Source organism: Cuculus canorus, chromosome 1, assembly GCF_017976375.1.
Source record: "Cuculus canorus isolate bCucCan1 chromosome 1, bCucCan1.pri, whole genome shotgun sequence".
Taxonomy (NCBI): domain Eukaryota; kingdom Metazoa; phylum Chordata; class Aves; order Cuculiformes; family Cuculidae; genus Cuculus; species Cuculus canorus.
Window position 1 is genome coordinate 120,131,356 of NC_071401.1, and position 14,339 is coordinate 120,145,694.

The 14,339-nt window shown below is 39.2% G+C and overlaps 1 protein-coding gene across 23 annotated transcripts in view; it reads right to left on the reverse strand.

Annotated features, from left to right (window-relative positions):
• Window positions 1-14,339, reverse strand: part of ZBTB20 (zinc finger and BTB domain containing 20) — a 492,045-nt gene that overhangs the window by 194,729 nt on the left and 282,977 nt on the right. The gene's annotated exons all lie outside the window — the stretch shown is intronic.

The following is a 14,339-nucleotide window of genomic DNA, read 5'->3' on the forward strand; positions in this document are numbered from 1 at the left end:
CTGTCAATCAGTGTTTCATTTCCATGAGAATGGAGACATCTCAACAGAGAAAAATAGTGAGATTAAAGTCACACTCACAAGCGATATTCAGTCTCTATACGTTACGTATACAAACCACTTTGAAACTACTGAACTAACTTGTTTGGCATTTGATTTATTACCAGGCTCTCAACGGTATCTACAAAATAAGCCAAGTTTAAACAACATTCGTTTGGGTCATTTTGAAGTGAGGCAGAAGCAAAATATGTTATTGGGTATGTTAGGCATATTGCAATTTATTTTCATTCTCTATTTCCTCATTTCTTTCTATATGCTTAAAACTGTCCCTGAAAAAAAACCCCACGCTTTTTTCTAGTTATTTTGTTTGTTTGGCTGGTTGTTTTTTTTACATTTCATCCCCCTAGGTCTCAAAGTATAACAATTCCAGTCCTAAAATAATTAGTGAGAGAAAATGTAACTGATAATGTGGACTATAAAAGGAAATAATCTCTATTATTGATAAGAGCATCCTACTATTTCTGAATTACTGCAGTCTGCTTACAATGAACAGGCTAGGAGAGTACACTCCATAATGCAAGCATGTAGGGTATGCATGGGGTAGAGCTTTGGAAAGTCTACTGCTTTCCAAAGGCACCTTTACCCTCAACTGTTTTTATGCACTTGTGAAAGTTTCTTGCATCTTCTCCTCTAGAAATAAACAAAGTAAATAGTGCAAGGAAAAAATAAAAGGGGCAGTTATTTCTATTTTTTTAGGCAAAGCCAAACCCAGAAATGCTGTAAAATTTATCTCTATTTCTAAATTTCAGACCAAAAATTTAATACAATTGGCTTCTCAGCTATATAAGGAAGGGCTATGAAAACAGCTGCAAATCACTCAGACTCTCAAAGACCCATCAAGATAATAACAAGCACATATGAAATGCCATTGGTATCCATTCTTCCATGTCTCCACTTCCTTTCCACTGTCCTCAACCAAGAATATCTCCACTTAATGAAATATTTCCCTCTTTTCTTCAGTGAATATTTTAAGAGTTACTGGGACAGACCTAAGGCAAACAAGAATCATACTATAGCCACCCAATGGGATAATTTTCTCCTTCTTGGCTTTGGGATGCTCTCTTTTTGCCCATGTGAGGTCAGCCTTTGAAGCCCACTCATGCAGCTCTGTAGTCTTTTGAAAGAGCTCTTTAATTAAGTACTGAGTAATATAAAACTGATACTTTTTTTTTTTTCCATACTGAGATTCAGGTGCACCCTGTAGGATGCCAAAGGACCTAGCTCCAACACAGCTTGAATTGTCTTTCACAGTATCTAATGAAACCACCATTTAAAATTTTTGTTCTAGTGCGTGTGTCCAGCACTTTGTGGAAGGACCGAAGCCCATTACAGCCACGTTACACAGTAGAACAAAGCAGTTTGACTCTGGGCAAAGGCTTTCTCCTCTCTGTATCTCAGTTTACCCAGATGTCTGGCTGGAAGAATCATTCTCATTCACTTAATAGGCATGTCTTGGGAATTATTTACTTAGCATCTAGATTAAAAAAAAAGGCACAGAATGGCAAAGTAGTATGGGGCTGAGTGAGTAGGCTTGCTGCAGTAACATGGCTATTGACAGTAGGCAGCAGGTAGCAGAAATATCGTGAAAGATCACTCATGTCGATTTTAAGTTATATTCACGTCTGTGCCTGTTCTGTAGGCCCCTGGAGATTAAATACAGCTGAGTGCTATTATACACTTAGCTCCAGCAAATGAAAAATATACTCTTTTAGCAGTTTTATTCCTTTATCAATTACTACTTTAAGAGACTTGTACTGTATTATTTTATATTGGCCAGTTGTAAAAATAATTTATTCCCTGAAGAGTTTTATTCCTTTAACATTTCAGATTTTTGTTCAATGTTTACCATGTGACTATTTTAGACAGACACTGAAGGAATACTTGATTAAAGGAGCTAATACAGCTCCTTTTCTTAGGTTAATTTTGGCCATGTTTTAAATAAAGGACCTGGATAGGATTTCTAGTAATGTAGGAACTCTATTAAGATTTTCCCGCTTGCAGATTTCTTGGTGTTAGTGCACCTTCACCATAAAAAGAAAAAAAAAAAAAAAAAAGGTGAAATTCAGTCCAGACTTCTGGTGAAGCACCAGGTCTACCTAAGGAGAACCAAACCCTCTTTCCTTATTTCTTTTAGTTACATCTTCTTTTCTTAAGCCTGCTCCTACCAAGGGCTATATAGAGGACTTCTAGAATACAAATGAGTTCCTTACGGACTTGAAACCTAGAATAAGAGCCACTGGGATGAAAACCTGTCAAGCGAGCATAGAATCATAGAATCACTGTGTTAGAAAGGATCCACTGGATCATCAAGTCCAACCAGCAACGAGCATAGAGCCAATACATAGCTAGCTGGAGAGCACACTCAGTTTTCAGTGACTCCAGAACTGTCAGATAGCTCCGTGACTTAGTTCTCTCTGTAAGCAGCTCAAACCACAATGAAAATAGCTGTTGTGATAAGGAAGATGTCCAGATGGATCGAAAGGGCAACCTTATGTTGATTTGAGAACATGGTATCATGGATGCAGAAACCCAGATGATGTTCAGCAGAGGCCTGTGATATCACAGAACAGGGTGACATCATTATGCATGCCTCCGTCGTGGTCATACACAATCCAGAATCAATTAAGGATGAAGCCATCTGGGATGAAGTTCATCTAAGGATGAACAGGAGAATGAACAGGGTGTGCAGCAGAGCAGAGCTGGTGTTTGAGCACTGCCAAAAGAGAACTAAACTTTTGTGGAGACAGTTTTGCACCGTCTTATAAAACCTTTGTTGCTCAACAGAAGACCTCAATTTCATTGCCAATCCATAATTCAGATCAGACGATGAAGGATTCCCTGAGGTTTACAAACCCTGTTAATGATGGTGGGGCCGAGCTCAGATTAACCCTGGAGCTGTTGCAATGAGAACATGTTGTATTCAAGGTTTTCTACAACTTCAGCACAAACCCTGGAGGCCTTAAAGACTCACCTGAGCTTTGCTTTCAGGTACTAAACTCAAGCAAATTTTGGGAGAAAAGATTAGCAAAGCTTGTAGCCAGCACCTTTCATCAGCAGTTCTCAAAGTAGCATACAAAGGGATTGCCTATTTTATGAGGGCAAAAGAAGTACAATGAGGAGGAATGTTGTGTTCAAGGTCCTTTAGCATACCAGACACAGAGTGGGGACAGAACTCAGGTTATTTGTGGTTTAGGCCAACATACTTCCCACCAGACACAATGCCTGAAGAAAACAGATACTGCAAATAGCAGCAAAGTTTTGTACAGTTCCGATCATCAGCTGAAGAAATACTGGTCCCCCCCCAAACACCTCCCCCTGCTCAGTCACATAAGTTTATTCACTGCATGTTGATGAAATAAGTCCTTTATTGACTGGAATGACTTGTGTCAATCTTCGGGCTCTTTGAAACACTGATTAATCTTAGACTGTCTGTGGTTAAATACATTTGTAAACGATTAGAACAGTGTCCTGGTACATGGAAAACATATGGTTTCAACAATGTTATTCCTTCATGAAGGTCTGTTTCTTCAAAGTTTCCTCTAGCAGTACACTAAGCTTGTCTGTTGTTCAGAATGCTTATTTTTAATAACTATTTCTCCTCCTTTCCACAGCTATTTACTTTAATGGTACATATGTGAGTCTGTATATATATATATATATATTAAAACCACTTACATTTATTGAATGAAGATGTAACCATATGACACTAGTCAGAGGAGTATAAAAGCTGCATATAAAAGATCCCCAGGAAGGTACATCCTTTCACAGCTGATGCGCTGCAAGTTTGCAGAGAGCAAATGCTGCTCATTGGGTCATTTTAATTTCTTACGTACTCAGCTAATACATTAAAAACAAGGAATGAAAAAGCCTGTCTATTCTGAGACCTATGCACACACTCAAAAAAAAAAATTCCTATATTTTATTGAGCCAACAATCTAGTAATGAAGAACATCAAATGTTTCCCCACACTTCCAAAATATTAAGCTATAGCTGCTCACAGTTTTAACTGTTTTTCCTGGGACTGTTTTCCATTTCAGACTGTAATCACCATTTTTGGCCAGCTCTACAGCCACCTTGCATTTGCCTTCCCTCTCAGAACTGATCACAGTAAACCTGTATTGTTCCAATCTCAAGTCAGTTTGTGAACTTGAAGGAAACCATGTTTATCTCAGGTATCTTGCTTGGCAATGCAAACTGCTTCTGGGTAAGCAGTTAGTCAACTTGGTTTACACTTCATGGTGGAAATGGAGAAGCATAGCAGACAAGACTAGGATAGCGTTAAGTGCAAAACACTCATCCTTGACCAAGGTTTGGAGCAGAGTGCAAAACCAGAAACTCCACAAATTCTATCAGCCTTTGGAGAAAAATTTAGCAGGAGGCAATTTTTCAGCAGCTGAGTGGGCTACAATGAGCATCACTTATTCAGTCCTGAAGAACAACAGGTTTGGGCTAATACCAGGCCTGAATACACGAGAAGTGGACAAGGAGAACGTTGTTCATATCAGAGCAGAAAGGTTGCTTCAAAGAAATTGAGAACTGTGTCTCTAGGAAACACACTAGACCTATATTTACTCAATTGAGGAAAACAGCTGAGAGAAGTGAGTAAACAGAACAGACCCAAAGCAGGATTGGAAAAGGCATGGTAACAAAAATGCAGGGTATAAGTTGGGTACCATGTTGAGTTGCTGGATGACGAAAAGCAAAAGCCAGACAAGATTATAAATTCATGTCAGATATTAGCTGCATTGCTTAATGAACTTTTGGGACATGCTCGAACACTATGGCTGCAGTACGATAATCTATAAAAACAGAATTGGATATTTTCAGGCAAGTTATATTTTTCCTTGCATTTCACTCTTCTTCAGTTGGAAATTTCTTTTTCTGCATGAATTTATGCTACCAAGGTTGGAACTGACTGATGTATACGTATCTTGTTTGCACAAAGAAATCTAAAATATTGCTAGTGCAAAAGTCTGGATGCAACAACAGAGGTCAGAAGCAAACACTTATCCATGGAATCAAAATGGATAAATTAATAGATTTATGGCTCAGTCTGCCCAAGCAGCATGGTTTTAACTCGTACATAATGTAAACAATAGAATTTCACTTGATTATGTCTGCTTTCAGTCCATAAGGTGAGAGACTACTTTGAATTGTGAGAACAGAAGTGAAAATATAGATAAGAGAGAGATCAAGGAAATGAGAGTTTGACGTGGCATGGGAAAATAACTGTCAGTTAAGGAGATGTAGTGAAGGGAGAGAAACACTTGAAGGAATAGGTGTCTGTACACTGAGTGGGGTTACTTGCAAAAGACCTGATAAGTCTGTAAGGCAAATACAGGGAAGATAGCCCTAGGACAGAAAAGGAATAAGGAAAGACAAAGATAAAGATAAATTCCTTTTATGCCTAAAAATTATCAAGGACATAGTAACTACAATACATATTTGTTAGGTGAGCACATCTGAACTACTGTGCTTGAATTTTGACCTCTTGCTTGATGTAAAATTAAGTTTCAAAAACAGAGAAAAGAAAAATGAACTTGGCCTCCAGATGGGATGCAGAAATAAGTGCTGTTTGCTTTATTTTTTCATGTGTTTTTTTGCCCCTCCTGCTGGAACAGCATGAAGGACAATTACTTGAAGTGTAATGAAATGAGTAGCCTAATGTGAACATTTCCAAACAAGATTCATCTCACCTTGACAAACTGTAATGCCAGAACCTTCCGCCATCACTGCTGTGTCTGGAAACTGCCCTCAAATATTTGAGACATTCCTGGAATTAACAAATAAATGCTGATTTAGCCTGGCTGGTGGCTGCCTGGTATCCCTGGCTGGCACTGCCTTACAATGGATGGCATTGTTATGCGGCAGCAATTCTTTCACTTTTCTTCTTAAATTTCCCAGGACCAGCAAGAGGAAGACTGATTCATTTCAACTAATGTGACTCTTGAATCAAAGATATGATTCATTTTAAGGAAGCTTTTGTTGGATGCTTAGTCTATCAAACCACGCATACTTTAGATTATTTGGCTTCTATAGATGATATAAGCAGGCAGACACAATCATGTGAGTTGAACTCAGGTATACATTATTTTTCTATTGAAAAGTTGGACGTGAGCAAACAGTTAAAGTGCAGCCTCGTCTAAAGTCTACAGCTAAGCCTTTCGGTACTGCCTGGAAAGAGCTGCATAGTACAGTATGTTTAACTTCTCAGAAAATGACAACAAGCAAGTAAAAAAGGCAAAAAAAAATCTTTTGTCAGTTCCCAAGTCAGTGAAGCTGCAGTGCTTAGAATTTGTTTTATGCAATATACATAAATGTCAGATCACAATGCAAAAACTGGAAAAGAAAAATAGAATATTTTCTCCTGTTGTGCTTTCATTCTACAAAAGAGTCCATGACACACCCTTATTGTGGGGCTGTCCACTGGACTAAACAGAATAACTAAACATCTATTTAATGAATAAAATTGAATGTAATACCACAGATATTGTCTCTGCTTTTTAGAGCTTATAGAGAGAGAGCGAAGTTTCAGGTAAAGTTCATCATGGTAACTATGGAGAACACCAGTCTAGGATCACGTTGGTTGCTTTTGTATCCATGCGTTTCCACACCTAACAAAAACCCTCCCAAGTGTTACTTAGTCAGGCTCACAATGGCCCTTTGAAATGGGAAAACAGTGGAAAAGGGGTGATGCAATCTACTTAAGGAAAACATTGTCAGAGAATGCACTATTAGAAATTAGGGTTAGCAGAACTCTCTGTTGTATCTGAAACATGCTTTCATTATCATAGAAATAACTACTAAGATCACCCAAACTTCTTTAAGACAAATACAGTCCTGATCCTATAATTCAGAAGTGTCTGAAAAGAACAAATTTGCAAGGCGGATATGTAACATGCACGGTCCTTTTATGGAGAAGAAAGGACTGCTATAGATATTCAAATTACCTTCAAGCCATAACTCCCGAGTCATTGGAAGTGAAGTTGGTAAATGCAGTGCTTCCCTTGGCTGCATGTAGGAATTTTTTCATACATTTATACATACATACATACAATACATCTACAGATATCGGAGCACACGCACACTATATAAAGTGACCAATGCACAATTATTGGGAATGGTAGTAGCACCACATACTTGGAACTTGTTCCATGAACAAGTTCAATTCTTTCTCTAATGGACTTGTAAAGTACAAATGGAAAGCATTAAAGTAGCAGTCTTGCCATCTGGGCAAGAAGACTAACAATTACATTGTCCTCCTCTCACGTCAGTGTCCCATAATGTGGTCTGGTCCCATAAAGTGGTCAAAGAAACCTATACAGGGCTTGTTTGAGAGAACTGTCCTTTCCCATCTCCTCGCTAGACAGTTCAAGTTGCCTCATGACGTATACTGAAGAGTTCAAGGAAGAACGATGTGTGTGTAGGTAACAGGAACTGAAGTAAGACCTGAACTGGTAACTGAGAGCATCTGGGTTCTCGATCTATATGTTCCTGGGACCTGCTACCCATGTCACAGGACAAGTCTGTATTTCCACTTTTATTTTTATGCGAAAAGGTATGAAAAGAATTTCCCACCGCACCAGGGAGACTGAAATGCTTGATGTGTGTGTTCGTGTATATTTTTGTGTACATATACAGTCTCCTAACTACCAAGGGGTATATGGAGGCAGAGGCTGCATTTAGCCCAGTCTTCCACCTCTGATGAAAGCCAAGGTCATGCACCTAGAAGGAAAGTAAAGCCAGACACTTGTCATACCTTTCTAAAATATTCTCCGTTCCTTCAGTGATTTAATTGATGGGCTTATATCATAGAATTACAGAATATGTCAAGTTGGAAGGGACCCATAAGGATCATTAAGTCCAACACCCTGCTCCATGCAGGACTACCTAAACAACTCAAACAGTAAAGCTGGGAATCAAACCCATAAACAATATCACTGAGTGGTAAGAAAAAGCAAGCACAACTATACAACATACTGAACTACAAATACCCAACTGACTTCGAGGCACTGCTGTTTCCTTTTTCTACAGGTAGCACTAACATCAATCAGAAAAGGTTTTTCTAACCAACTGTCAGAGCACAGTACAATATATACAATCAATTCTAGATGTGAAAAGCAGAACAGCATCATGGTACACCTGAATAAATAAATACTTTGAAAAAGCAGTGCTTATTAGTTTGGCTACAGTGCCATGCTGCCATAGCTAAGCTACCTCTAGTTTCTAAAGGTGGTTTGTTCTCCACTAACTTGGGTTCTCTGCACTGTCCTGAACTATGCAGGTAGTGTCCAGTTTTGGGACTGGCTTTTGGGAATGGAGGATAACAAAAAAACCCAAAAAAACCAAAACAAAAAAAAAAAAAAACCACAACCCCCCCAACATTAAATCACTCTGGAAACATGGAGAATTTCCCTGCATTCAAAAAATGCTATGTGTAACCTCTATCACTCCGACTTAAAGGTCCATTTCAGTTCATCAGTGTCAGATCATGGAAAATCCAATAGGAATGATCAAATTAGAAGTAAAGAAGACTTTTATCTGAATGCATCCAAGTGTGGTAATCTTAGGTAGAATTCGATTCATTAATTTTAGCTATCTCTAAAGTCTTCTTTTAGCCAGATACACTTGCTAACGAGTGGACAGAGATAGAAATCTGTAAAGAGGTTTGTCCCAACATGACAAGTCTATCAAAGGAGGAAATCAAATCACGCTCTGCAAGGGCCCATTTCTCTTTGGTTATTTTGGAGAAAAATCTAAAATTCAAACTTTCAGATTTCCAAGGTTAAACAGGAAGGATTTTTACCCTTAACTGTGACCTTGATCCTGTCAGATAACAAAGTAGCAATGGGCTAGACCCAAAGGCTGGATACCAGTGCTTCTGAGCTTGGAGGAAGTTTAAATCCCAGCTCATACCAAACTTGACAGACTCTTCCTGTATGTACATGCTTCTGTTTTGTTGCATGTGAGGTGTGCATTTGGGGAATTCCTCTAGTACTTTTCTGTTGTAAACTGGTACTCTTTTCTTCTTATCTCATGGCATTCCCAATACAAAGATAGGAACAATAAAATATTTGGGATCCCTTCCTCTATATCTACAAAAGTGATTTATTTATGAATCCCGGATTAGCAAAGTGTTGTTAAGTCTTTTCTGCACCAATTTAAAAAAATTCAGAGCTCAGATATCTGAGACCCTTGTCATGAAGACAAACAAAGAAGTAAAGAAGGTAGCACAGCTTATTTTCACAACAACGGGACATTTATCCTTACAAACTCACATTGCCTTGATTCAGAAGCAGAAACTATCACAAATTAAACATTTACAAGGTGGTTTTGCTTTTGCTCATCATTTGTTTGGATATTCAAAAACCTAAACTGGAATAACTGACAGATGCCAATTCTATTCACCTTTTTAAATACAACAGAAAGTAATGTGATTTCCATCGGCAGAAATGGATCATGATGCTGCTCAGTCAGTCCATTCTCTACTGTACTTGGAAGAAAGGTAGAGAGAGGATCCCTAAGCATACTTTCCTCTTTTTGTCATTCATTCCACCTGGAGAAGCAGAAGGAGTCTGTGTACAAGTTACTCCCAGTGCATCCAAAAGCACTGCCTGTGGGGGTCCACAGCAAATTTTCTGCCTACAGGGAAACCTTAGGAAAAGCTTTTAACAGATTCCTGCAAGAAGAATAGTTATTCAGAGAACAGATGGGAAGAGCAAAGAACATTTTTCCTTATGCTGCACCTGCTCCAGCCTCATATAACTAGATGATTATAGCTTTCCTGTCTTAAATCATTCTCTAAAGGGGTCCAAGTTTAAACTTTACAAACCTCAAACCCTAATTTAACCAAATAAAATACCACTTAACCCTGTTGAATGCTTTATATGAATTCTTAAACAAATGAGGTAAGTTTTTCTCGAGTGACGTATCCTATTTATTTTGACTTTAGACTTAACTAAAATCCTGCAACTCTTCATGAATACGAAAGAAAAAAAGAAGTATTTCAAGTGTGCCTGCCAGATTCCAAACTGGGTAAATACCATTTTCTCATTTCAGTCTGTTTTGCAGTTTCAACAGGCTTAAGTTTTCTCCCTCTTTACCTTAAGTTAGTGAACAATGTCCTTGTTTCTTATTCCAAAAGGGTTCCTGTTTTCTTGAAGTAGATTACAAAATTCCTGTGCAGTTTCTTCAAAAATTTAAAAACCTGATTACGAAAACATGTACTCACATACTCAACTTACACCTGGTTACCTGTTCTCCTGATTTTTTAGTCCTATGGGATGAGTCACTCACTTAAATAGTTAGTATTGAGTACTCACAAGAACAAGAACTAAGTTTAATGGTTCTGTTAGAATTTTTCCAGTAAAGAAACCTCCCAAAAGTCAAAATCCTAATACTAGTATTTATATTGCTGTCATTGCTTTGAAAATATAACAAACAGATAACATAAAATACATACGTAAAGTAAATACTTTAATATTTACAAACGGGAACTGAGACTTCCCAAAGTCAGTGACCTTCTCAAATTCTGTAAGAAACAAATCTCCTTTCTGAGCTAATACATATTGCAAATTGCAATATCCATCTTAAAATGTTTATAATTCTTAGCAGTAGCTTTTCCCATTGTTAGTACTTTTGACAGCAAAAAAAGTAATACTGATCAGAGAATTTAATTTGTTTTATGTCCTTTAAACAAGAGAATACAGTATCTTCAATAGTATTCAGCTTACAAGTACCTGCATATATAGCCCAGACCAGGGCATACAGATATTACTGGAAGTGTTCCCACTTAGCTATATGGTCTTCAGTGCAGGCTTATTGGGAAAGTTCCCAGAGCTGTAAGAATAATTGCACTGAAGCAAACGGAAGTTCTTGGTATGCCATTAAATGAGAAAGGAATAGGTCCACATGGGCTTGTACAAATTAGAAATATTCTAACCAGACTGTGAATCTCCTGCTGATACCTTAATTTGGATTTCTAAACCAGAAATTCTTTCCTCTGCTTTTCACATAACATCATCTTTACTTCATCCTGCCTTTCACGCAGAAATCTGGTCACATACATGGTCAAGATCAGGATCATAACAATCCAGCACTGAATCCTGAAGAACTATTAATTTCTTTCTGGGGCCAAATTCCCTCTGAGATCAATAAAAGACTATGGGCTAAAAAAGGCAGCTGAGGATTTATCTGATTCGAATAAGGGCTGACACATGATGACATATCCTGTGAAACTCAGCCCAAACTGGGAGAACTGACATGCAGTAGGATTTTTTCCATGACCTGCCAAGTGCTCTTTGAACTCTTTGAGGGATTTCCTTGGACCTTTTGCTGGAATTCAAAGCAGTTCTGAAAACCATTACCAAAAATGCAGATACCTTAACAGTGCTTTATTTTTCAGTGTCAGAAAGACACCCAGGTACCTAAATTGTTCTCTTCACTCTGCTAAATGCTTTGTCATGTGAAATGGTAGAAAATACCAATTTGTCAATCTAGTCCTTGCATTCTGTTGCTCAAATTACATATTTCTAAACATCCATAAGAAACAGTAAGACTCACCAAAAACTGGAGCACATTACTTATTTATTTTTATTTAAGGAAAGGTATATTTCACAGAAATGTTTGTATGTCCTAATAAGCTTCTAAAGTAGGAATTCACCCCAAAGTTTGCATAATAAGAATACCACAACATTTTGTTGATGTGCATATTGCATTTTTCAGTAGACATCACAGAGGCAGACCAGATTGAAAAGCATTTGTGTAGATAGGTTATACCTGTTAATAGACCAGTAAAACCAACTGCATGAGCAACAGAAAATCATGTTTACAAAATATAATTCATAATAGATATACTGTCAGCTGTCACTGCATGAATGAATTTATATATATATACACTGAAAAATTAGATGGCTTTGTCTCCAGCCCATGATGGAGTATATATGAAGTGGTGCTTACACATAGGAAGTAGAAAAGTAGATTTATTATAGATCAGTATAGATCTCTGTAAACTTCATATTGTCAGACAATAATACAATCTTCTCGATAAGGGACAAGAACGGCTATCAAGGAAAGCTTGTGGAACAGTAGTCATCTCCTGTTGCCCAAAGTGCAGTTCTGAAGATCAGAGTCATGTTTAATCTGCAAAGGGAAAGGATCTGAAGTTCACTGTAAATCTCTTTGGAGCTTTCCTGTGCACAGTTAAAAGCCAGTCTATCAGGATGTGGAAGCTATGATACCTGCAGACCATGTCTACACAACATTTAAATACCTCCAGGGGCGGCGACTCAACTGCTTGGCCGGGAAGCCTGTTCCAGTGCATGACAACCCTTTAGGTGAAGAAGTTTTTTCCAATATTGAATCTAAACCTCCTCTGGGGCAACTTGAAGACATTTCCTCTCATCCTATCACCTGTTACTTGGGAGAAGAGACCGACACCCACCTTGCTACAACCTCCTTTCAGATAAAGAGCAATAAGATCTCCTCTGAGCCTACTCTTCTCCACACTAAAAAATCCCAATTCCCTCAGCTGCTCCTCATAAGATTTGTTCTCCAGCCCCTTCATCAGCTTCATTGCCCTTCTCTGGACACGCTCCAGCACCTCAATGAACTTGTAGTGAGGGCCCCAAAAGTGAACATGGGATTTGAGGTGTGGCCTCACCAGTGCTGAGCACAGGGGCACAATCACTTCCCTGTTCCTGCTGGTCACACCATTTCTCATATAAACCAGCATACTGTCAGCCTTCTTGGCTACCTGGGCACACTGCTGTCTCGTATTCAGCCAGCTATTGACCAACACTCCCAGGTCCTTTTCCGCTGGGCAGCTTTCCAGCCACTACTCCCCATGCCTGTAGCAACACATGGGGTTGTGTCACAAGTGCAGAACCAAACACTGGGCCTTGTTGAACCTCATATAGTTAGCCTCAGCCCATTGATCCAGCCTGTCCAGATCCCCAACTTCCTACAGTCAAGCAGATCAACACTCCCACTGCTTGGTGTTGTCTGCAAACTTACCAAGGGTGCACTTGATCCCCTCATCCAGTTCATTGAAAAAGAAAACAGAATCAACTCCAGCACGAGCCCTGAGAAACACCACTTTTGTCCAGCCACCAACTGGATTTAGCTCCGTTCACCACAGCTCTCTGAGCTTGGCCATCCAGCCAGTTTTTTAAGTAGGGAAGAGTACACATGTCCAAGCCATAAGCAGACAGTTTCTCCCGGAGGACGCTGTGGGAAAAGGTGTCAAAGGCTTTACTAAAGTACAGGTAGACAAAATCTGCAGCCCTTCCCTCATCAACCAGCAGTCATTTTGTCACAGAAGGAGATCAGGTTAGTCCAGCAGGACTTGACTTTCCTAAACCTATACTGACTGGGCCTGATCACCTGGTTATCCTGTAACTGCTGTGTGATGGCACTCAAGATGGTCTGCTCCATAATCTTTCTGGTACTGAGGTCAGGCTGACAAGCCTGTAGTTTCCACAATCCTCCTTCTGGCCCTTCTTGTAGATGGACACCGCATTTGCTAACGTCCAGTCAACTGAGATTTCCCTAGATAGCCAGGACTGCTGATAAATGATGGGAGGTGGCTTGATGAGCACTTCTGCCAACTCCCTCAGTACTCTTGGGTGGATCCCATACAGCCCCATAGACTTGTGTGTGTCTAAATGGTGTAGCAGGTCACTAACCATTTTCCCTTGGATTATGAGGACTTCATTCTGCTCCCAATCCCTGTCTTCCAGCTCAGTATCCAAATTCAGCACCCCAAATCCATTTTGAGCAAGACACAGCAAACAAAAGTCTATTCTGCCTCCTAAGACAAGGGAGAATGTGATGGTTCATGTGTTTGCTTGTCTGTCCTCGACATAGGTGCTGCAGATAAGACATGCCTGGGGGGGGAGAGTGACTGGGAGCTTAAGACTCATTTCAGGGGTGACCCACAGAAGATTTAAGTTTGCTTATGCACTGTGTCACCCCCTTGGAGCCTCCACACCTCCTTTCCCTCCCCTCTCCTTTAATCTCTGCAAGCTGCTATGCGGAAGGTGCCAACTCCAGAGCAGACAGTTCTGAAAAGAAGGCAATTAAAAAAAAAGCACAGTACTTTAGAAATTTAAACAACAAGCCCTGTGATCAAAATAATTCATAAAGGGAAGGATTTTATGAAGTCATTTCACGAGCACACAATGCTTTTTTTTTGCTTTGTTTTTTAAATAAATCCGTCAGTACACATGCCAAGGCAACACATCTGAATACAATATCAGCAGACACACCCTGAATCCCTGTGC